We start from the raw sequence: 23,406 nt of genomic DNA on the forward strand, positions 1-23,406 counted from the left end.
GTTGAGCTCTAAAATTATGCCCCCACAGGAACAGTGTGTTTTGATGGAAAAAGCAAATAAATTGTGGTTTAGGATATTGGACACACACAGTATTATTCTGCTGGTTCTCAAATCATGCAGACTCCATCATGGACATCGAGCCTAAATGTCTTCTGTGGCAAAAATCAAAGTCACTTTCTGTTCTCATTAAGGAAATACTAATACTGGGCAATATCTGGTGAAGGTGGCTGCTGTGTTCATCTCTCAGATTCTGCAGAATTCTCTTCTCTCTGCTGCTGAGCCCTTCCTACTCTTGTGCACACATTTTTCTCCTATTTTTCTTTTGACAGTATCTACTATCTCAACCTGTAAGTGTGAAATCAATGTTTACATAATTTGAACCAGTTAAAAGTAATTAAAGCCAACCATCACCTCCCAGGTTGGGCTGAAATGGAGAACAGTCCATGCCCCAGAACACACACACAGAGTCACGTAGCAGGATTAAATGGTAGCAGATCGTAAGGTCGACTCAGATGAAGCTCTGCTACCCCAGTGCAGCTCTGTCCTGTGATCTCAGCCATTAGAACAGAGCTCTCTCCACATTCAAACCTGTGGTTTATTAAATAGATTCTGTGATTTCAATCTTGCCACTACTTTATTTACTTTACTACTTTCTTTACTCGCCACTTGTGGGTGGTGTCTCCCTTGGGAATGCTAGCCACAGCTTCCATTACTGGCTGCACCATTTGTCATAATTCCACATTATTTTCTTTTCTGCCAATGACAATCACATAAAGAGCAATGGATTATTTACCTCCTTCCAGTTTAAACATGATCTATATATTTCGGCCCAGTTTAATAGCTCTTACATTTACAGTGCATTTTTTGAAGACTTTAATTAGATGTGTTCCAATAATTCCTACAGCAACATTTATTTTTCTGCCAAAACCCAGGATTCAATAAAGAGACTGCCTTCATGTTTTATAGGTTTTAAAGAGAAAGAATCTAATGAACAATTTTTGGTGTTATACTTGTTGGGTTTTTTTAATCTGCAATTAAGGGAATGTAATTACTTTTCACCTTGTCTTCTGTTTGCTTTTTGCATTCCACTTCTCCTGTGCTTGGGGTATGAATCATGTTTTATTTCACAGTTGGAGAGCAGGCATGGGTGTGCTGCTGATTCTGTGTCTGGGCTGTATTTTTGGTAGACACTCAGCCTCTACAAATCAACAAAGGAGTCACTGAAGCCAAGTTGGTTTAGATGAGCAAGGGATGTAACCTTTGATCTTCTGCAAGAGAAAGCCCTTGACCCTGCCCCTTTGAAAAATCTAATTTCAAACAAAAACTACATGACTGTCAGTCAAACACACACTATTCTCTGGGCGAGGGTTTGCTCTTGCAAGCTTTTTTCCTCCTCCGAGGAATGCAGTCGATAGAATTCAGATAAAAACCTGATAGCTAAGAAAGACCCTTCAGCAAAATGTTTGTCCAGCAGTGTTAGAACTTGCCCCTGGATGATGAGTTAGATCCACCTTTGTCATTCCCTCACAGCTCTCACGCAGTTCAGCAGCTGATTCCAGCACTCCTTGGAACTCACTGACAATCATCAGCCTGGATCTGCTCCTGCTGACAGTCAGTTTTACACTGTCAGAGCACAGTGGGCCTGGGCCCATCTCTCCCAGGTGACCTGCCTGCCTTCCATAGTTCCTTTTCCAACCTCAAGCTGTATCTCTGTGCAATGACTTTGTGGGCTCAGCCGAGCTCTCCCTTGAACCTGCTCTGTAATTAGCTCTGCTTTAGGTTCTTATCAGCAGATTAACTGCTGCACAAACATTCTGCATTTCCATGGCTTCCAAGCCACATAGGAACTTGGCCACAACCTTGGCATTACTCAATATGTCATCTGAAGCCTTAGAAGTTTTCCAGACCTTTTAATCTTTACTCTTCACATAATATTGTTCCCTTCAAATGGATGTCATTCCACCCACACTTTGCCTCGTGGGGATCTAAAGCAAGCTGGGTTGAGTAAAGACCCATTTCACACAGGGAGGAAAACACAAGAAAGATAAAGCCTCTAAATATAAGCCTCCATTTGCGAGGACAATAAAGCCCATGTTTAAATCCATTCCTGTTGTAGTTATGGGTGTTATGAGAGCTATAGAAACGACAACCCTACTTGTACTTGATGTTGTAGGAATATATAATGAGGAGGAAGTGTTGTGTCCTGAAAGACTGCCTGGCAGTGTAGGGATAAAGTCAACAGAGAGATCTAAGCAACAGACAGGAGTACGGGAAAGTTGACAGAACTTTTATCTACAGAGGGATTCAGTGGCTAAAACAAATTATCTGTTGAACAGCACTGTGATCTCTGTGGGTATTGTGGCCTATCCACATCCCTAAGCAAGTATTTAAGTCTAATTGAAGAAATTAAAGCATAACATGTGCTTCAGTGCTTTGCTGAATCAGGGCCATAATGCCATTTTAACGCTGGGCAGGGATGAGCTACAGACTGTGTGATATCAGTGACATTCCTTAGTGGCTCCCAAATTGGGTACGTTCTGTCCAGCCAGAGGAACTGAAGCCCCTTTCTCTACTGTGATTTTCAACTCTGATTAAACCATCTCAATATACATTCCCGAGGCCACTGATGTAATAGATTCCTTCCAGAGAAAAAACTGCGTAAGGCAACGCTGCCAGGAAACGGGAGCACTGACACTTGGTGCCTGTATTTATTGTAAATATCCTGACTGAAGTCTTTTGTGTGGTACTTTGAGAAGCAGCTTGTTGTTGTCACCCTCTTCAACTGCACCATTGTCCAAGTCTGAAAAGAAATTGGGATCTCATCTGTGGTGAAGAAAATCCATCTTAGAAAAAGAGATGAAATACAGTAAAGACAAAAATAGCCTGAAAATGGGTTTTCAGTGGGAAAGTAAGTCTCCTGGAGCTCTTGTCAAAATAATCTTCATCAACAAAGGACTCTTAACTGCTATGGGATTTTTAGCTCTTTTTTTGTCTGTAATAGTAGATTCAATACATGAATGCCCATTTCCCAAAAGTGACGCTCTCCCTGACCGTATGGTCACAACATGACCCCCAGTCCCTTGCTTCAAACAAACTCAGCAGCTTGGCAGCCTTCTGTGCAAGGGAGCCAGCTCACCTTACTCTTAGGCATTTCCCAGAAGCAGCAAAACTGAAGGGGAGTTTTGCAGCTGAGCAGGATAAAACTCTTGAGTGTTTTGTGCCCTCCACCATGGCCGTACCACAGGCTCAAGAGCTCTTCTGCTGGAATCAATGAGCCCCTTGTCTCAGTACTCCAAATGTGCTAGGCTCCTTTATGCATTAAGCAACTAAATTATAGCCAAAAATTAAAAAAAAAAACCAAAAACAAAAACAACAAAAAAAATTTTTTTGGCATACTCATAGTATTGAATGTCATTATACTGTTAAACATCAAGGATACTGAGTTTGGACTGGAGTTCTCCCCTGCTAGAGCAGTTAGTGACTGCAGGCTATGGCATCTGGGCAGGCCAGCACTAACCAGAGGTGCACACAGCTCTGTGTAACAGCATCCACAGCTCCTTTCCAGCCCCTGCTGAAACCTGTGGATGTTTCCATAGCCCCGATAGCTTTGCCAAACCCTCATTAAGGTGTCAGAGCTAAAGACAGGGAATATCAGTTAAAATGTGGGGCAAGGATGGGGCTTAGCCACACAAAGAGCTCCAGACACTGACCCTGGGGGCAAGTGGGGACACTGCTCCAGGGATGGTGACTCCTGTGGTGGCTGTGGACCAGCCACACCCTGTGGCTGCTGACAGGCCTCACCTGGTAAAAATTATCACAACCCTAAGGAAAGAGCACAGCTGTTTACCAAAATTGAGAGGGGAATATCTTAGTGAAACCACATGATTTACTGGGTGTGCCTTTCAATTTCTGATAAATCGCTCAGTGAAAACATGGCAAATCTGTCACCACAGGTACCTTTCTAATTAAAGTGAGAACATACCACATGCATTTCTCAGTGTCCAATGCTCTTTCTCCTGGGTGCAATTGGCAGGGCTGGGTTTGATCTATGAGCTCCTTGTGTGGCTTGGTTAGTGGCCACCTTGGAGTGTGCTCCTCTGTCCTCCAGCCACCACAGCAGCAGAGACCAACGGGATGCTGTGCCAGTGACTTCCTGAAGCCAGACTGCTGATAGAGATTTGGGCAGTTCTGTCTTACTGAAATTAATTCCCCTGTTGAGTCAATAAAATGTGGATGCTGAAGTTAACACAGAGTGCAGCACTAAGCCCTGTGAGTGAGAACCAAGAGGGTGTGTGTCTTTCTTTATTAAGGAAACCAAGCTGGTGACTGTCAGAGGACACCTTTCCCTTTCACAAAAAAGTATGGAACAAGTCAGCTGCTGCTGAAGCAAATATACCCCTTTGCCACCTTTTTTTCTTTCCATCTGAGAACAACATCTAAATGTCAAATGATGGTGAGTGACAACCCTTCCTTTTACAGCCTGCTGGCGACTGTGGAAATGTGGTTTGGCTGTCTAGAGAGACAGAAGTGATGAAGATGTGGAATGTCTGAGGACCAGAGGCTTCTTCTTTCTGGATTCCTGCCATGGTGTTTCCTAGATTCTACCATTGTCCTCCCTTGCCCGTGGGAGAAGGTTATGATGTGTCAAGGAATGATGCTGTCACCCAGCTGGGTGAAGCCAAGGGGCTGCACCTTTGTGTGCTAGTACCAAAATATCCTTTTGTAGGAAGGCAGAAATGAGGAGAGACTGGGAGACTGACTCAAGAATATTCAGGTTTTTTGTGGGTTTGTGATGTTTCTTCGTTCTCCCAGGTGTCTCATTAAAAATGAATTAAAATGAGACAATTAGCTGCTACTGAGAATTTACAATGCTGCTGCATCAAAGTACTTTGGAGTACTCACTAAATAACAGCCAAGTAATTGGTACCTATCACTACTCTCTGTCACAAAGACAATGGACATGGCAAGAGTCCTGGAGAGATGTGGTCTTTACTGAAGAAAGAAATAAGCCTGTTTAAACAGGCTAATTATAAACAACATATATAAATTAACATGATTAGCAGTAGCTTGACTGGCTTTTTCTTTCTTTTCTCTTTTTTTTCCTGCTTCCTTCCATACAGTTCTCTTCTGGTTGGCTGTAGAATGGGTTCCCTGGTGAACAAATAATGAAAGACAGAAATAATATTACTTTCACAAAACTATGGTCAAAATGCCCTTGTGCTTCTTAAAAATGGAAAATGTGGATACATGTCAACTGGAAAACACTGTCTGACAGTGACTGCAGGACAGCTGCAGCTTCTTCCATGTGTCCCCTCTAACCTTAGTGCTTCTCCTTAGTGCAGAGCAGAATTCAGGTCTTCAATACTGTCAGGACCAAAATTAAAGGTCGACATTTCCCATGCCAAACCTACTGTGCAGGCACCACCAGTCCTTGTGTGTGGGTCACACACAGCCTGGACAGGGTCCCCCTCTGGCACAGGCGTGTTTGGTCCCTGCCAACCCTCCACTTTGAGCTGTGATTTACTGCTTTTCCACATCTGCAGCAAGGTACAGCTGCTTCTGCCTCCCCAGCTCTCTGCTCCTGGGGGGCAGGATTTCATCCCAGGAAAGGCAGGAAAGAAACAGGAAAAGCAGTAAGGCAGGAGATAATTTCTAATTAACTCTTTTTCACAGGTTACATTTTTAGTTGAGACTATACCAATTCCAGTTTTCATAACAATGCACTTTTCCTTTGACAAGTGCTTATTTCATTTCATATAGTTGTCTAAATAGTTATCACACTGCTAATGTTTCCAGCCAGAAATTACTCCCCAGTGTGCCAGATCCAGACCTTCCAGTAATTTGTGTATGTAAATTTAGATTATTATTACATTAACATGTAGTACTACAGGTAACAAAATGAAAGAGCAGGTACAAATTATCTGCATAAAAATCTGCATAAAATATTCACATATGGAAACCTAATTTTTCTTGTTTGTAGAAATGTCTCAACATGTAAGATCTATTTATCAATCTCACTTGTGCCCACATAGCTCATATTTATTGTGTGAGTCCTAACATCATCTTCCAGTTGTTCATAAAATATGATCACTGCTTGGGACCTGATCAGAATTCAGAACTGTATGATAATTTGGTTACTACTGTGGGTCTAAAATGCCCTTTTTTTTCTTTTCCTGCTATGAATTTTTCTCATTTAACAGTCAACTCCACTATAGAGATCTGGGAATTAGCAGCTGATGACTGTTCAGCACTGCAGGATGCTTAATGCAATTAGCAAAGTTAATAAAATGTTGGACAGGTGCCTTATCCCAGGGGGAGAAAGGCGTTGTTCTTATTTGCTCGGGATCAAACAGTTATGTTACCTTGTTTCTTTTAAGAAACCGTTTATTCTTAAAGTGGGACGAAATAAAGAACAAAATCAGTGATTGACCTGTTAGTGGTTGAATTTTACATTAAGCTTCCCTGTTTTCTGCTTCTAGGAGAATAACTTCAGGAAACAGCAAGTACCTGCTTGCAGAGGGGCACAGAAACAAAAGGTACACTGAAAAGGGCAAAGCCTGAGGAATATTACCCTGGAATATCTAAGGAACAAGTTGAAGCCAGCTCTGAACCTTTAATAACGTGTGGAGAATGGGAACTATAACAGAGGTCGGAGAGGAGTGAGTACACTGTTCCTCCTCTCTTTGACAAAGCTGGTCCTTGGAAATCACACACTTATCAGCTTAACACCTGGAAAGATGGTGGAAAAACTGAGTCAATGAGAGGCAGCTGAAAAGTACTGATCTGTAGACCTGAGGGGAGAAGAAGACTCCTGCTGAAAGGTCCATGAAGCATAAAAAACCCAAGGATGTTGCCAATAAGGTAAGTGTGTGAGTTTTACTTGTATCTTCACTCAAGAGCTCTCAGACTGGAGGACTCCCCCATTAAGGGTGAATGTTCTCCTACATCTGCCCTTGAGGGAAAACTAAACTAGGTAGTTCTCTGAAGTTATTTCTATGTTGGTTTTAGAGGAAGATTGGGAAGTCTAAGTGAGAGCCTGTAATTATGCTGGGCTGGTTTTTAAAATAAAAAAATTAACATTTCGAAAAAAGACCTTAAGAGAGAAACTGCAGTCAGTCTGTCAGGCTGCTTGTCCTCTGGTTCAAGTCACATTGTTCCAGACTGTATTGATTTTGTGCCTCCCTCACCTCTTTTGTATTTATATCCTCCTAAGAAAAGATTCTACTGTGGCTAAAGTTAAACTAGAGGAAAGGATAATCTTAGTTTCTTCATCCCCATCCTGCCTCCTAAGCCATCAGCTCTAGAGGCAACTGTGCTTAGGGAATACACACGGCTGCCTCTGACATTACACCTTCCCCATGCCTTTGCTCTCTGGGGATCACAGCTGAATCAAGAACAATATGAAAAATAGTGGCTGGAAACATGGCATCACTTCCATCTCTGTGATTGTGTCATCTGAGCAGCCATGGGGGTATTGGAGGGTGAGCAAAACCCCAAAGGGGCCCAGTCTAAGGCAAACCAAGGATACTCCCTGTCCTGCACAGCTTGTGAAGCCCTGTTTGCTTGGGTCCCTTAGAAATCTGTAGAGCACAGGTGTAAAAACAAGGAGCATTTTGGTGTTCCTGCTGAGGAAACGGCAGAGCTCCTCGTGCTGAGGCCAGAGTTAACACTGATGTAGCCCCAGTCTTTGGGTAGAGCCACCCCTTTACCCTTCATATAGGTACAAAATGATTCTCAGTCCACAGGTGTCACCTTGGTGCCACTGGTAAATATAAAATGGGAGTGTGACTATCCTTGTGGGCTTGTGCTGAGAAGTTGGTAATTGCTTGAAAGGACTGTAATTTTTGCCTTCACTTAAAACAAAACACACACAAAAAAGGTGATAAATCTGGTGGTTAAAACCTGGACTGTGCAAAAGGAGTGGGCAGGATGTGCTCTTTCTTGGGGGTTGGGGGAGCTGACTTCCAACCTGCATTTTGTGTTAACACACAGAAATGCCCAACCCCTTAGACACTGCCCGAGCTGACATGAGAGAGGTTCAGATGTGCAGGCTCTCTGTGGCTCCCCTTTGCAGCCCTGGGCTAGGAGAATTCCCTAATCCTGCTTATCTGAAGTATTTACACTCCTCACAGTGTCCAAGTGTCAGCAGGAATGGCATGGCTGGGTTTCGGCTTTGAGTCATCGGGTGAAAGCGGTGTGGTCTGGGGCCTGTAGTGACTAGAAATCATTACCTTGTGTTGGCTGCTTGTCCTCTGCAAGATGAATTTGTGGGCTTGATCCATTTTCCCCACATAGATGCATAAAACACCCACACATCTGGCTTGTATTAGCGTGTCTTCACTGGCAAATTCCCTAAAGACAAACCTAGCTGGGGAGAACTGGGGTGTTTTAACCAGCTGCAACTCACCTGGCCCGTTGAGAGCACAGGTATAGTGAGAGAGCTGCACAGGCTGTGCTGGTCCTGCTCAGCCAGCCAGGACACCCTCTGCTGCCACCCTAAAGCAGTGCCGTGCTCCTGTTCAATCACACGGCCCTTTCCCAACGTGTGCGATAAACTTTCATTTATGTAACCGGGGCGTTTTGTCCTCCATGCCTGCGAGCAGCCCAGTTAGAAAGCAAGCCCGTGCTTTCTAAGGACACGCACTTCAAGAAATAAGCAAACAAACGTTGCCCCTCAATTTTCACCTGCCGTGAGCCAAAAGCATCCACTGCAATGTCAGGTCCCTAAGCACGGGGTTCTCAGGAGAAGGGTGCTGGACGTGCGGGGTACATCCGGAGAGGGGTCCCCAGGGCAGTGCCCGGCCGCGGTGTCGGGGGAGATGCCGGCGGGCGAGGGGGACACAGCATCCGCGCAGGGGGGATTCGATCGGCGCGGCTGCCAAAGCCAATTATCGGGGCGAGGACGACATAATTATATTAGGGAACATCTGTACTTCATTAAAAGCCCTCGCGGGGCGGATTCGCGCCGGGCCACGTTACGCACAGGCGCTTCCACCCCCTCCTCTCCCCCTCCACCCTTTTCCGCGCTCCGGCAGCTGCACCGCCCCGGGGCCGCCCCCCGCCCCATCCCCGCGCCGCCCCCCGCCCCGGGCGGCCGCACCTGCCCCCGGCCGGGCCCCCCCCCCGCCGCGGACCCTCCCAGCGCGGCGGGCAGGCGGCGCTCTGCGGCCGGGCTGTGCGGGGGCCGGGGCGGGCGGGCTGCTCTTCTTCCTCCTCCTCCTCCTTCTCCTCCTCCTCCTTCTCCGCGGCGGCGGGCAGATGCGGCGGATCGCGGGGCGGCTCTGGCCCGCAGCGGGCTCCCGTCCCCCCGCCGCCCCCATGGACGGCAGCGGGGGCAGCAGCCGCGCGTAGCTCGGTGAGTCCCATCCCCGTCCCCTCCGCCGCGCCCTGCCCTGCCCGCTCCGCGCTGCCGCAGCCGCCGCTCCCGCGCTCCTCCGCGTCCCTCTCTCCGCGGAAAACATCGCCCCCCCACCTCGCCCCGTGTTGGGGCCGGGCTGGGAAGGGATGGGATGGGATGGGCTGCGGGGACCGGCCCTGCCACCTGCTCCCTGCGGCGGCCGCGGCTCCCCCGGCGCTGCCGCCCGGTCCCTCCCGCCGGGACGGGGTTTTTGGGGGAGCGCTCCCCGGTTCTGACGCGCCAGCGTCCTGCCTCCCTGTCTATCCGGAGTCCCCGTGCAGTTGGGCTCCCGAACATTTGTTTCAGGGTAGGACTTTACCAGTATCAGTCTCGGAGTTATTTTGTTTCAGCCAAATTTAATTTAAACTGACTCAGCGGTTGTGAGAAGCTCCGGGGAAAAATGTCAGTATGAGGGTTGTTTTCTTTGCCTGGGATTTAAAGACCTCTCTCTGTGTATATTCGGTAATGATTTCTTGTTGTAAAATAATTTTGCTGTTGCTCTATTTACTCCTGGAATTTAACAGTCCTCCAAGACAGGCTTGTTAGAGGCTGAAATAATCAGCTCCAAGGCACAGACACAGCCCTTGGTCGTTAACAGGTGCAACGTGCATGTTCTTATGAACAATGAAATGGTTTCAGCATTCAGGTTTATTTGTATGCTCTGCATTTCTGTGACTCTGAAGAAATTGTCATGCTATGTTATGTCAAAGATGTGCTTACGGCGGGAGCGTGTCCATAGTACCCAATTAATAGGACAGGGGAGCAGCTGCACAGACCTCATCCCGCAGTGGTGGCTTTAATACCCATGGTGTTCCTGGGTGACATCGTATAGCCTGGGGCGTTTCGGTGGCTTTTGTGAGAACCCGCACTGGGCACTGATCCCTCTGGCACAGGATGAAACGCTGGGAGATGAGGGGAAAAAGAGAAGTGAAGGGACCACTTGTGCTTGGATTGTATTCTCTAGACCTGATGGTCTCTGCCTGTATTGAGTAGGCTGGGGATGGCACATCTTATCATGTTACTGAAACCTGTCAGTATTTTTACTGACACTTGTATTGCACAGGAGAAATTTCCTAGACAGCTATTTCCCAGGTAAAAAGACTGTCATTGTTTTAGTAGCTTCGTGGGCTCCTTATTTAAGGCATTGGGAATTGACTTAATGGGACTCACTCAGAGCTGTTGATCAGAAAGAAATTAGTCTGAGACTTAATTATCGTTCCCAAGCCAATGTAGTGTAAAAGGTGTATTCCAGCAGTCCTGGATGTGGGATACCTGTGCTCTGTGGTGCAGCCAGGAGCACCTTGTGCCTGAAGGTGTGTCTGCCCTCTTCAGCACTGAAAGATGCATCATGCTGGTGCTCTGCTTTCCAGGACTCTTTTAATCTCATCTGTTTTGTCAGGGATGGGAGAAGGAGTGGGCTGCCTGTGTGGAATGGGGAAGGACAACTGGGTTAAGGGGTGAGGATGGGGAGAGCATTCCTTTGTTACCCTCTGGCTCTTCACATATTCCAACAAAGAACTGGTAGAGCAAAGGGAGAGTCAAGGGTCTAGCCAGGGAAGAGTGCCTGGTAATGAAGTCTGACCTCCTGGGTGATATTAATGGAGGCACCAAACAACACAAAGGCACCAGAGATGTCTAAGAGGTCTTAGCTTATTGTGAGAGATTCTCTGAGAAGTTATGCCTTGTACCTTACCCTATCGTAAGAGATAGTGCTTCTTCCTCCGTGGAATTGTTGATAAAGTCATGGAAGTGTCACCTGGGCCTTTCAGTCCTCTCCAGAGGGCTTCCCCAGTGGTGGGCTTTGCCAGGTCGTGCTGATGAGCTGCAACAGCAATGAACTTCATGTTGTTCTTTAGTAGCTGCAAACCTTGGAGCAGCAAAGCGTTTTGCAAAGGATGTGGAGAAGCATAACCAGCATTTCTAGTGCTGTGTTAACTTCCCTTGGACTTCTTACAGCCTCACCCAGCAATGTGATTCCATCCCTTGTGGTTCTTGGTTCAGGGCAGGTGAAGGTAGAAATACATTGGCATTTTGTGTAGTTCTAATTGAGCCAAACAAGGAAGATAAACACCTTATTAACCCTTTGCAAGGTGCAAATGGAACAGCTCCCTCTGGTTTAGTGCTGTGTACTGTAAAAATACAGCACACTTCTCAGAAGGCCATTGCTTGAGGAGAAAACATTTCTTTTATACCGTCAAGTCAACTTCATCTGATGATGTTCAGTTGAAAGGATTTATAGCATTATTTAATCAAATTTGAGGACAGTAATCTTAAAGGATTCTTTAAAAATCCTCAGAAGTAATTAGCAGCCTTATTTAGCATCTTGGACAATTTACTCTGGTGAGAGAGTGATTTGTCCTTTTCACATTGCTGGCAAAATGTGATGTTGCTGTGAGTAAGCTGGATAATGTTTACAGATCTGCTATAGCAGCGAAGCTCTGGATAGTGGTCCTTTGGTTGCCTGAGGCTTTTCTTGTTTGACAGGGCTTTGAAAATGATCTCTGGATGCCAGTTGTATGTTTATGCTGCAGATGCTCATCTGGTCAGGGCTGTGTCCACTCTGCAGCCGTGGATGTGGCTGGGAGTGCTTTGCTCTGCAGGAGCGTCTGGAGCTCGGTGCATCCTAGTGCTGCAGGTACCTGCTCTTGCTCTGCTGAGCAAACCTGTGCAAAAGGAGTTGTGCCCTCACTCCACTGACTTGATCCATCTGCAGGAAAGGATCTGAGTAAAGGTGGGGTCAATGCAAGAGCAGAGCCTTACGGACACCCTGGCCAGCTGGCTTAGGAGACTGGTAGCCCCAAGCCATTAGCTTGGCCAGGAGTTTACCAGGATGTAAATTGAGTTAGGTGTTTCAGATAGTAAAGATGAGAGAGAGAGCAAGCAGCGCTGAAAATGAACAAGGCTTTAAGGGGAATCCAATGCCTTTTGCTTAGTATTGTTCCTCTCTGATGCAGAGTTAGGAGAAGATGCTTTCTGGGTGCTGCCAATGGCACATGGAGTTTGGGAGGACTGGGTGGCAGTGTCCTCAGAGGAAGGCCTCTTCCCTCACAATAGACAGTTAATAAATGAGGGAATTAATAGTTGCAAATGAATCCAGAATCACAAGTTCAAATCCGTGTGCTGAGTTCCTTAGTTCATTTATTCTGGATTCTGATTTCCTTTCTCTAGAGCTGCTCTGCCTGAGGAATAGTAGTTCATGTGCTCTGGGATGCTTCTATCACATAGCACCATGCTGGTTGAGTTTGAGAGATTTTGTCTAAGCAAACTCCCTCTGGACGTTTTCCCCACCTGCAGGTTTCCTCAGGGATGCAGAAGCTTAGCAGGTGTATAGTGAAGGCCTTTGCTGGTCAAATGTTTACTCATGTCCTAAATATAACTTCTGGGAATGTGTGTTTGTTTTGGAGCCGGGGAACACTTTTCTCCTTTACCCTCTTTATAGATTCAGAGGATTTAAGCATATGATTAACATTAAACATGTGAATATTCTCCACAGACTCATTTTTTGGATCAAAGACAAGAGTGCTCAGTCTGTTGAGAGGATGGAGCCCACAACCACTAAATGCAGGGAGCAGATCTACTGCTATGCTTGTCTAAAAAGTGTATGATATGAGTGCTTTGGATTTATGTCTGTCTGTGCCCCAAATCCCTCTGCTAACTGCCGTCTTGATGTTCCTTATCTACGAAGTGCTTGCAAGCATTAACAAACCTTTGTGATGCTGCTGAGACGTGTTGTTATCCCCTTTTTCCAGAAGGGGATGCTGAGAGAGTTTGGCGATCTTTGGTGAGACCACTGTGGGTTATGGATAAAGCTGGGCATTGAACCTGGAGCTTTGAATTCCCAGCCCAGTAAGGCAGCAGGAAGGGGCAGCAGCACAGCTCTCTGGCGGTACTGGGTTCTTTCTGCCATCTTTCACACGGTCAGAATGCTCCCCAGATTTGCATCCTGACACAGAGGCTTCTCGTATTATCTGCTGGGTCAGACTCCACTGCAAAATAGTCTGTCTACAGGAGTGAGCAGTGGCCTGCTAAGGGAAGGAATCTCAGAGAAAATTGTGTGTCCGTGCTGGCTCTCAGCCTTGCTGGGTGTTGCAGGCAGAGCTGCTGCGTCAAGATTCCTCTTATCTGAGCTTAGAAAAAGGGGATTTTTTCCATCTTCTCAAAGTGCAGTGATTCTTGATTTCTCACTGATTTAAAAATACTCAGTGCCTCTACAGAGCAGGGAGCCCAAGTCCATGCATATAAATATAGACACACTAGGTGTGCGTGCCTGTGAGCTGGCAAATGAATCAGTTCCCAAATCTGAAGTTGGCATCCTGTCATTTTCAGCTCCGAGGTGTTTTGTTTTTTCTTCTTCTTCTTCCTGGTTTTATTGTGCTTCATTTCTTAAATTAGAAGAATTTCTCAAGAGAGAATGGGTTAACTTCAAACCTAGAGGAACGTGCTTTGCACTGATCCCGCAGGGCTGTGCTCATGCAGGGCAGTGCAGGGGGGAGAGGCCAGTGCATGCCTCCCTCCTTTGCTGCTCTGCCCCTGGTCCATAAGAGCTCCCCAGACCCACAGTGGGATGCCAGTGTGCTGGGAAGCTGTTGGGGCCCAGGCAGGCTCATGCTGGGTCCAATAAACTGTGACGAAGGCAAGTTTCTGTGTATTTTGAGTTTTCCCTTTATAAAATTCAATTTATCAAAATCCAGTGTTTTGTAGTACAAGGCAAGTGACAAATTTGCAGCAATTCTGGAGTTTCCCACAGGACAGCAGTACCTGTGCATATAGACGTGTGTGAGGGACAGACAAGCCCTAATTGGGAATTTACTGCCTTTACATGCTTTGTGAATGAACCACAACCTTCCTGAGCTTTTACACGTACATAATGGCATCTTTCCCTCTTTCCTTTTATCCTCTGTAGGGAACCTGTGTTCTTCAGAACTCATGTTCCCTTCCATAGATGACCCAATCAGCCTTCATCATTGCTTGTTAGATCAGAAACTTATTAGTTAATAGCAGTACTGTTCTTCCTTTTAGTCCCTACTACAGCTAAGCTCATGGCATTTACAGACAGACTTGTTAGTCATTAATATTCTTTGTACTCTTCATCTTTGGCTTCAGAAGAGAAGGCCTTTCATCTTTTGCCTTGCTTTGTTTTTTTAGAAGAAACCAAGTTTGACTGGAGGAAAAAAGAAACCAAAAAAACATTTCTCTCCTGCTTTCTTATAAGCTTCCAAGCAGTCTCCCCTGCTGACTTTGTACTTTCACAGTAGACAAACATTGACTTTGTTTTCATAGAATATAGCTGTTTTGTTTTTTTCCTTGGTTTACCTTTTTGGTTATGCCTCAGCAGCTTGACAGGACAGGATTAATTAGCAACAACTGCCTCTTTTGCTGAAATTTTCAATTCTTTACTCAATTTTCCCATCAGGTTTATTGTACGTAAAGTCAAGTTGTTGTAAAGAGACCATAGTCATGTGTCTAAACTTAGAAAAATTGTGAAGGGTTTCCCTGGTTTGGAGACTGTGAGATTACTGTGATCAATCTGTCAATTCTTGTTCTCTTCTTTAAAAGAAATCAAAATGCTGATACCCAGGAATGTGTTTTAACTCTGTGTACTGGGGGTGACGTGTGCCAAACCCATGTTCTCAGCTGGGAAAGGCTTTGTTTCCATCATTAAATTCTCTCTACCTATAAGTGGTCAAACCCTTTGCTAATCTGCAGTGTTAACTAAAAGGAAAATACAGAGGCACAGCATTTGTTGTTTGTGATCTATGAGATCTCAGACTTCATTTCTGAAGAGCAGGACCAAAAGAAAAAAAACCCCAAACTTCTGGCCTGGGCTATCTGGTTTGCTCTTGAGGTTCATTCAGGGCTTCTCTAAGTGTGCCAGTAGTTCATATCCATGCTGCTCAGGTTTCCTCACTCCCTGCTCTGATGCGGTGCACATCGCAGTGCGATCATTAAGTGTGATTACCACATTTTTGACCTATTTAAAAGTGTCTGGCTGTGAAATTCCAAAGATTCTAATTTAAACTATAAACCAGATTATTAATGTGCCGCCGCTTACACATTTCATGGCTCATTTCCTGATTACAGCAGTTCTGAACGTGTACGTGTTGGCTGTTCCAATGCGCGTGGATAAACATCCTATCCCATGTACAGCCTGGTCACCTGGCTTGGGGCTCATGTTCCACATACCTTCCACAACTTGAAACAAGTAGAAGAGAAAGCCACAAGTGCAGGAAGTTGTGACAAACCACACTGGTGCCGGCAAAAGGCTTGATGCTTTTTGTAGGGCTGGAGCTCAGGATAGGGTATGGGAATGAGGGTCATGCAGGGGTATGGAAGTCAGGCAAGAGAACAGGCTTCAGGAACAACTTCAGACAGTCCCTTGCTCTGCCCTGTGGACTGGAGGTGCCCTCTGAAAGCATAAGGTCTGGATGGCTGTCCCTGGATTGCTGCCAGGAGACTTCAGCTGTACTGAAACTGGAACACAGGCAAGATGCTACATGTAGTCAGAGGATCTGCAGAGAGCAAAGATGACTGTCAGGATCTTCAATCTGTTCCATCGCTTCATTCAAATCTGTCACCTTGTTCATGGAACTGAAACTCTCCAGAGCATCCTTTGCCCATGTGCACAGAAAGGAGTTTGGGGTTATGGTTATGTGGGTCACTTATGATTCAACCTTTAGGATGGCCCAGCATGAAATAATTCACTAGGGTTACAGATGCAACTGCAAACAGCAGGTCCAGTGGAGAAATTCAGGTTGAAAGATAAAGAGCAGGTGAAAGTATTGTAGAAATTATCCTGTGATGCTGTGAGGCACTTCTGAGCATTGTACACTTACATTGATGTTTCATAGGATTACTTATGTGCTGAAAACTGCACCTGGAGATCTCCCTGAGCTGGGAGCATGTGTAAAGCTGAGTGTGTGGCTGGCTGTGTTTGGTGCCTTGTTCCAGAGGGGCTGAACCTGGTCCTGCATGAACTGCCAGGTATAGATGTCTGCCTCTGTATGAGATTAGCAGTGATTTTATGCAAGTTTGGGATGCAGGATGAAAGCAAGGTCTGGAGCAGGTGAGATGGGACCTGGGGGAGAACTTTGAACCAGTTGTGCCTTGTGCACACAACATGAGAGAGGTGAGAACCGGGCACTAGGCTGTGGATTTTGTCCCTGCTGAGGAGCAGTGTGTCTTGGCACTTTCTGCCCTGCTCCAAGGAGAGGGGATGGAGGGAGAGTTGCAATTAGTGCTCCCCATCTCCAAGCACTGCTGGAGGACAAGGTTAGCAGTGTCCCTCATGGCTGCTGCTGTGCCAAGACCTGGAGGAGAGATTCCTCTTCCTCCTGGCCTCCATGGAGACTGCCAGCATTGTGTGCTCTTCTGTTGCATCGGGGATGGGATTTGTGCTTCTGTTCCTGGCATGTGCATATGCTAAACAGCATTTCAGATGCTCAGTGTGTATTGCTTTAGAACTTTATAAAAGCAGAGTGGCTGCCATTCATTACTCAGTTGCTGGAACTGATTTGGATCCTTCTGTCTCCCAACTGAGAGGCTGGTAGTGAGGCTGTCTGAGCCCTGGTAGAAGGTATCATTACATAGTGTACACAGCTGGGAGAGCATCAGCCTGTCGTTTGCAGTTGTCTTATTTCTTAATGTGGTGTAGTAAATTATAAATGTACACAAACACCTACGGAGTGTTTCATTCATGAGCTGCCAGACTGCAGCGTGCTTTTTGAAATTGCTGGTTTGGGGGTTGTTTTTGTTTTGTGGGATAATTTCGTTATCTGATACCAGGCGTTTCCTAAAAGTCAATCGATCACGTGAGAACCATGTGTCTGTTAGTGATTCTGCTAATAAAAATTTAGTGGTTTTTTTTATTCTATAGAAGATTTTCTATCCAACAGCCTTTTTATTCTTTATGGCTGTTATTAGGTAATTTCAGGAAGGCCATTATTTGCTAATGGGTGTGTTGTGGGGCTTGGAAGCATGTGCCACAGCATCCAACAGAAGTATTTGAAGGAACAGATTGTTAGGAAAATGTGCAAGAGGTTTGTATAAACAGGGATGGTTACAAGGAGTCCCTCTCGTGGCATTACTCACATGCCTCTGTTCTGGGCTGTAACAGTGCTAACAGTGATCCAATTTGTGTGTTAAAGCAAGGATCTTCTGAAGTGGAACCACAAATGACAGCAGAATTATGATTACGGGGCGGTCAGTGCTGATGGCGAGCCCAACATAACACACAAGTCTGGCTGCTGTTAGGAGAATGTGCCCGTCTAATAAGCAGCTTAACTTGGTGTATTACTGTGAAATAGAAAGAACCATGGAATATGTGATGTGAATAGTAGGCTGGATTTCCCTGTCACTTCGTATTTGTGTTCCTGGAGCTGCCCTGGTTTCGCCAGGGTTACTTCTGAATTACACCCAAGTGAATGAGAGGTGGATTTCCTCTTCTCAACACCTTTCTTTTTAATCTGGAAACGGCACTATAATTTCTTCCTTTTAGCCTTTTTGAAGTTTTCATATCAGACAAAATGTAGCCAGAAAGACTAATTGGTCTGAATGTTTTATTTTTCCTGACCAGCTGCTGACTAATACAACTTATTCAATTCCATTAAAGAGAATAGGTGCTGTTCCTTTCTTACTAATGGGAGTTGAATTAGGCCATTAAAGGCCAATTTCAGGAGAAATATTAGCAAATACTAAGTCTTGATCCACAGCATTTGGCAGTCAATAAATCAGCAGTTGCTGTCTACACAATAGAAAGTCTAGTAGGGGTTTGAGTGTCTCTCTCTCTCTTGAGAGCCGTCATCTTGAGTATCACTTCTTTAAGTTTTCTAAAATCAGTTAAATTGAGATGAAACCAGTGACTTGTTCATGTTTGTTGGAGTTGCTCAAAATTTATGTTCTTCACTGAGAACAGACTGTGCTCTGCTGTGCCTGGATGGGGGAAACCAGAAGCTTTTCCCCTTGGACTATAAATAGCCTGACAAATGTTTGTGTTCCAAAGGAGGTATTCAACCAGCCACTGACATGGTGTTTCCAAATTGCCTTAAAGCACTTCCTGATCGTTTACATTGCAGGTATCCAGGTTTTACTTTTGGTAGGCTTTTACATGCATGAAGTTTCCTTTTAAGATTGTTGTGTCTCTCCCGCCTTCCCTTCTGTTGGGATTCTTCTTTACAAGCCACGTCTAAATATCTCACTGGTATGCTGTGGAAAGAAAAGTTTGTGTACGAGGCTGTGGGTTTGAGTGTTTGAGCAAGAAGCACAAGAAATCAGAGGTTCTGCCCTGCACACCTTCTATCTTGATGCTTTGACAAGCCCCATTTAAAAACTCTTATGGCAAGTGATTTTTCTGAGCACGTGTGGAGGAGAATGTGTAAAGTGCTTGAGATGGTGGAGACTAGGAAGAGGCATGACAACTGCTTTGTGCAAGATGATCTGTGTTGGGAGGAACAAATGGTGCACTGAGATGACAAATGGAGCAGCAGAGGTGCAGCTGGGCTGCCAGGGCTGTTCGATAGCAGAGGTACCGACAAGCGGCTCCGTGGAAGGAGTCCATGGTCAATATAAACAATTTCCTGTTAGGTTTGAGCTTGCTGATAAATTAATGATATAATTCTCATTGATTTAATTAAATTAGATTCCAGGGCTTTGATTTGCAGAGTTTTCTGGTAGTGGTTTTGTAACTAGACGGGCAAATAAATGGCCTTTATTTTCTTGCTTGCTGGGTGGGGTGTCTGGTGATAATTAGTGCATTTATCAAGGCGTCCTTCCATGTTGGAGACAGGCTGGTATCCACTTCTGATGGACGGAAACAGGGACAGTGAGATTATGGGCCTTGTCTAGAGGCTGCTGTGAGATGTATCAGAGTACAGGAGTTAAGTGCTAGCACCCTAAAAGCCACATTGGTCCCATGCATTGCACCTCCTTTGGGCTATTCTGTGCCTTTCCCTTCCTGGGGAGGGCAAAGAAATGCTGCACAAATCTGGCACTGTTCCTGCACCAGGGTGTTACTGCTGTCAGCAGGGAAAGCTCAAGTGCAAAGACTTGAGGTTTCGGTACCATCCCAGCTTTGCTTTTCACCTGCTGAGACAACATGTGCCAATGTCACATTGCTCTGATTTAGTTTTGCTTTCTCTCACATGAGTTTGAATGTGTGTTGGCTTTTGTCAGGAGATCAAGAAGGAATTAAAGCTGCATTCTACTTAATTGTTCGTCAGCAGCTAAAATCATGACAAAATTGCTCCACCCCAATTAGTAAAACAGCTATTAAGAAGAGTTAATTAGAGTCAATAGCTGAATTTTATTTATACGTATCTTCTTATTTCTGCTAATTACTGTGTTGAGTAACAAGTTTAGTAAGACCAGCTTATAAGAGGAACGACAATTAAATCTTAGGAAGAAGAGAATGTTTTTTTCCCCTCAACAGAACTGGAGGAGTTTGTACCCATGAGTTAGATTTGCAAAGCCTCTGAGCCTCCTCCATTGGTTTTTTTTTTTTTCCTAGAAACAAAGATGCTGTCAGCACCAATCACCATTTCCCCAAAAGGGTCATTTACCTTTCATAAAAAATAATAAAGACCTGTATAAATATTCTCCATATGCTGCTCCTGGATTGTATTAGTGAAATATGTCAGTGTTTGTGGTGTGTGCAGCCCTGTGTTTCATGACATCACTTGAAAAATGCAAGACATTCATGTGAGTTATTTGGAAGATGGTGACAAGCCTATTTGGCAGAGCTGTGTCTTAAAGAGAGCATTTTCAGGCACAGAGCAGAGACAAACATGCGTGGCCAGTGCTGGGGTAGCAGACTTCAGCCCATGTGCTGCTGGAAAGATGGCTGTGGGGCTTTCCAGTTTGCTGGGCTTTTCCAGTGTGACCTGTGGGACCAAGTGCTTGGAGGCACCAAGCAGATGGCTATGAAGATCTTTTCTGCATGGCTTCCAGAGATAGGAGAGCAGGGGAGGTTTGACAGCTTATGTAGTGTTGGGTCTCTACCACACCTTCGTATTTTCTGTCCGTGGTTTTACTGAGCTTCTCAGATTATCTCGATGGTGCCAAGGTGGAGCTCAGTAGTAGAAATGTAGACACAGAAGAATCTAAGGTCGGGGTTGGCCTCTTTAAGCAAGTTAGACTTCCACCTGACAGTGCTGGCTAGAGCAGGTTGAACCTGTGCACATCTGGTGCCTCATACACCTGAATGCAGGTGTTTGCATTGGTGACCAGAGCTGGGTTTGTCTGAGCCAGAAGGACAAGGGTCCCTGGGGCCCTGGGGGCAAGCTGGGTTTGGAGTTGGATCATGAGAGTGTGCTGTGGGCAGCTGAAGAGAAAATTGCCCCAGCCACCCTTCCTGCTGAAGCTGTTGTGCTCTGCCTTCCCCATCCAGTACAACAGGGACAACTGATAGCAAAGAGCAAGGAAGAAGCAGCCTTTGCCTGCATCTTTTTATGATTTTTATCTAGTCCCTGAGCCTTCACTATATTATCTCCTTAAATCTCTGTGCCTGACACTTTTGCTTTAGCACAGTTGAATGTATTACTGTCCTGGGCTGTAAAAGAAAGCCTCCATAGGCTCTCTGGGAGTAAATCTCCCACCGTGCAGCTGCCTGCTTCAGTTCTCCCTTTTCATGTAGCTCTCTTTCGAGGAGTGAACTATTGCGAGGGTAAGTTGCTATATGCAAATTTGAGATTAAACCTTTTGTCTTTGCAGCATTTTCTATTTGAATTGCTCCAGAAAAGCAGTTGCAGGCTCCCAGCTTTGGACTCTGACTGTGCAAACACCCCAGCTGAGGTGTTGGTGCATTGTGTGGTGTCTCGAGGTACAGCATTCCCCACGGGATTGACAAAACCCATGGGGAGGTGATCAGTACTGCAGGCAGCAGCATAGAGTGAGGGCTCTTTTGCTTAATGAATATTGAACTTCTCCTGCCTAACAGCAGGCTGTGTCCTGCTCTGCACGTGAGCATCTCTGTGAGAGGCTGAGCTGCGGGCAGGAGCGCTGCTTGTGAATCCATTAATTCATGGCTGGGTGATGGGTGTGCTCCAAACAGGGCTCTGCTGCTCACCCAACAGTTGGTGTCATGCAAGATGATTTTTTTTTTTTCAGTTGTTTGGTTCTAGTTATTTTCCCCTTAAAAGTCTTTACTTAGTGCTGGATGCCTTTCTCGAGCTGCCCACATTGCATTTTCTGCGTGACAATGTCCTGCTTTGGAAAGAATTGATGTAATAAATTTGTGCACACAGCAGTCCCTAAATTCATCTCTATTTGTGGCAGGAGTTCCAAAGGGCAAATGCATCTCAGAAACATTGTGACTGTTGCATGAAATGGTAATTGTAATGCATGGAAGATCAGCTGCTGATTTATTTTTATTAGTGCAGATGAAAATTACTATGATGTTTCAAGTAGGGCGTAAAATAATATCTTTAATCTCATTCCAGGAGAAATATTAACTTCAAGTTTTGTATTTCTTTTCTTTCCCAAACCACTGTAAAATGCTTAGTGTGTGACCTGAGTGTCTGTTCTGTCATGTTTATGTAGGAAAGTTTCTTTTTTCCTGCTCAAAATAGGAAAAGTGTATTTTGATTTCTGTATTGCTTTATGCAATGTAAGTTCCGGTTTCTTTGATCAGGAAAAAGTCTCAGTTTTTAACCAGAAATGTGCATTTATCCCATTAGACAAAAGTTCATTTCCAAACAGGACACTGCAGGTGACTTCAGCTTAAAAACCGCCCAGAATGAGAAGTCAAACATTTGCTATCAGCCAGGGCTTGTGGAAGGGACTGTTTCTACTCTTGGTTTCCTACGGGTGAGAACCAATATGGTTCTGGAGACTTTATAGACACACAAGTAGTTTCTTGGAAGGCTGACTGCAAATTGAGGTTCTGAGGAACATCCGAGTTTCCACTTCTGGAGTTTCTCCAGCTCTCTTGGCACAAACTGCAGGGAGGATACAGCCATATCCTGTCTGTGACAGGTTAATCTGCTGCCCGTGTCCACACCTCGAGGTGGTTGGCAGCACAAAAGCAGGCCTGGGGATGGAAATTAGTGCTCCTCCCTGCTGCCATTTCGGGGGTGGATGATATAGGAGATGAGGGGCTCGATGTGCCCCAGCTGCTGTAGCAGACCTTCCTGCTGTCCTGCTGCTGTACAGCCCAGCTCAATTCTGTCAGCAGGCAAAATCTGTGTCAACTGATGGCACTGGCCGTGGCAGGGAGATCACTGAAGAAAAAGGGATGATTCTCCTGGCATGACTCAGCACTCCTGCTCTGAACTACCAAAACAGAGGTGGGTAAGTACAGTTGTGAATAACTAATAATAAGTGTTTTCATCACCAGATGAGTTGGCAAAAACATGGTTATAGGCAAGCCAGGACTTCATACCTGTGTATGAGAAAGTGAATGCACGTTTCTGTGACATTGTCCTGTCTCTGACCACTGCACTGTGCTAGCAGTGATGTTTCAGTGGGGTTAATTGCTGGCCTCAATAGCATTGTGGGAAAATTGTAAGAGGCCTTGAAAAGAATATTAAAGGATTGAAGTATTGCTTAAAGCATTAACAGAAGATGCACATGTAGGTATGTGCGTGCATGTGTGTAATTGGCAATGCAAAGCCTTTGAATTGGAAATCATTGGTACAGAAATACAGTTAAGGGTTTAGAATGGAGTTAGTTCACACAGCCATAGGCAAAAGTCAGGGTATTAAAGCAGTAAAAAGATGTATGGCAAGGCATTCACTTCTGTATCAATATATTGATTATACTGAAGGGAGAGTGAGTCTTGTGGTAGGAAAGGGAAATTTATTTTGAGGAATGGGAAAAATCCCTAAAAGTGCTGTAGGAAATTACTATTAATGCTGCTTTCTGAAAATCTGGAGAGGGTCCTTGTGAGTTTTTTTCTGTGTTCCAGGAAGTTGAGGACTGTCCTCTGTGTGGGAACAGCTTTGCACAGGTGAAAGAATCAGTGTGGTCTAAGACTCCACAGGTATAAGAGAAGGAAAGTCATGATATGAAAATATTTA

General features: G+C 45.2%; 1 protein-coding gene across 1 annotated transcript in view; it reads left to right on the forward strand.

The window, feature by feature from the left end:
* Nucleotides 1-9,170: 9,170 nt before the first annotated feature.
* Nucleotides 9,171-23,406, forward strand: part of RASGEF1C (RasGEF domain family member 1C) — a 72,450-nt gene continuing 58,214 nt past the window's right edge. The window contains exon 1 of the mRNA XM_064672129.1: nt 9,171-9,355. The gene's annotated coding sequence lies outside the window, so the exon portion shown is untranslated. The remainder of the gene's footprint in view (nt 9,356-23,406) is intronic.

Source organism: Pseudopipra pipra, chromosome 15, assembly GCF_036250125.1.
Source record: "Pseudopipra pipra isolate bDixPip1 chromosome 15, bDixPip1.hap1, whole genome shotgun sequence".
Lineage (NCBI taxonomy): Eukaryota > Metazoa > Chordata > Aves > Passeriformes > Pipridae > Pseudopipra > Pseudopipra pipra.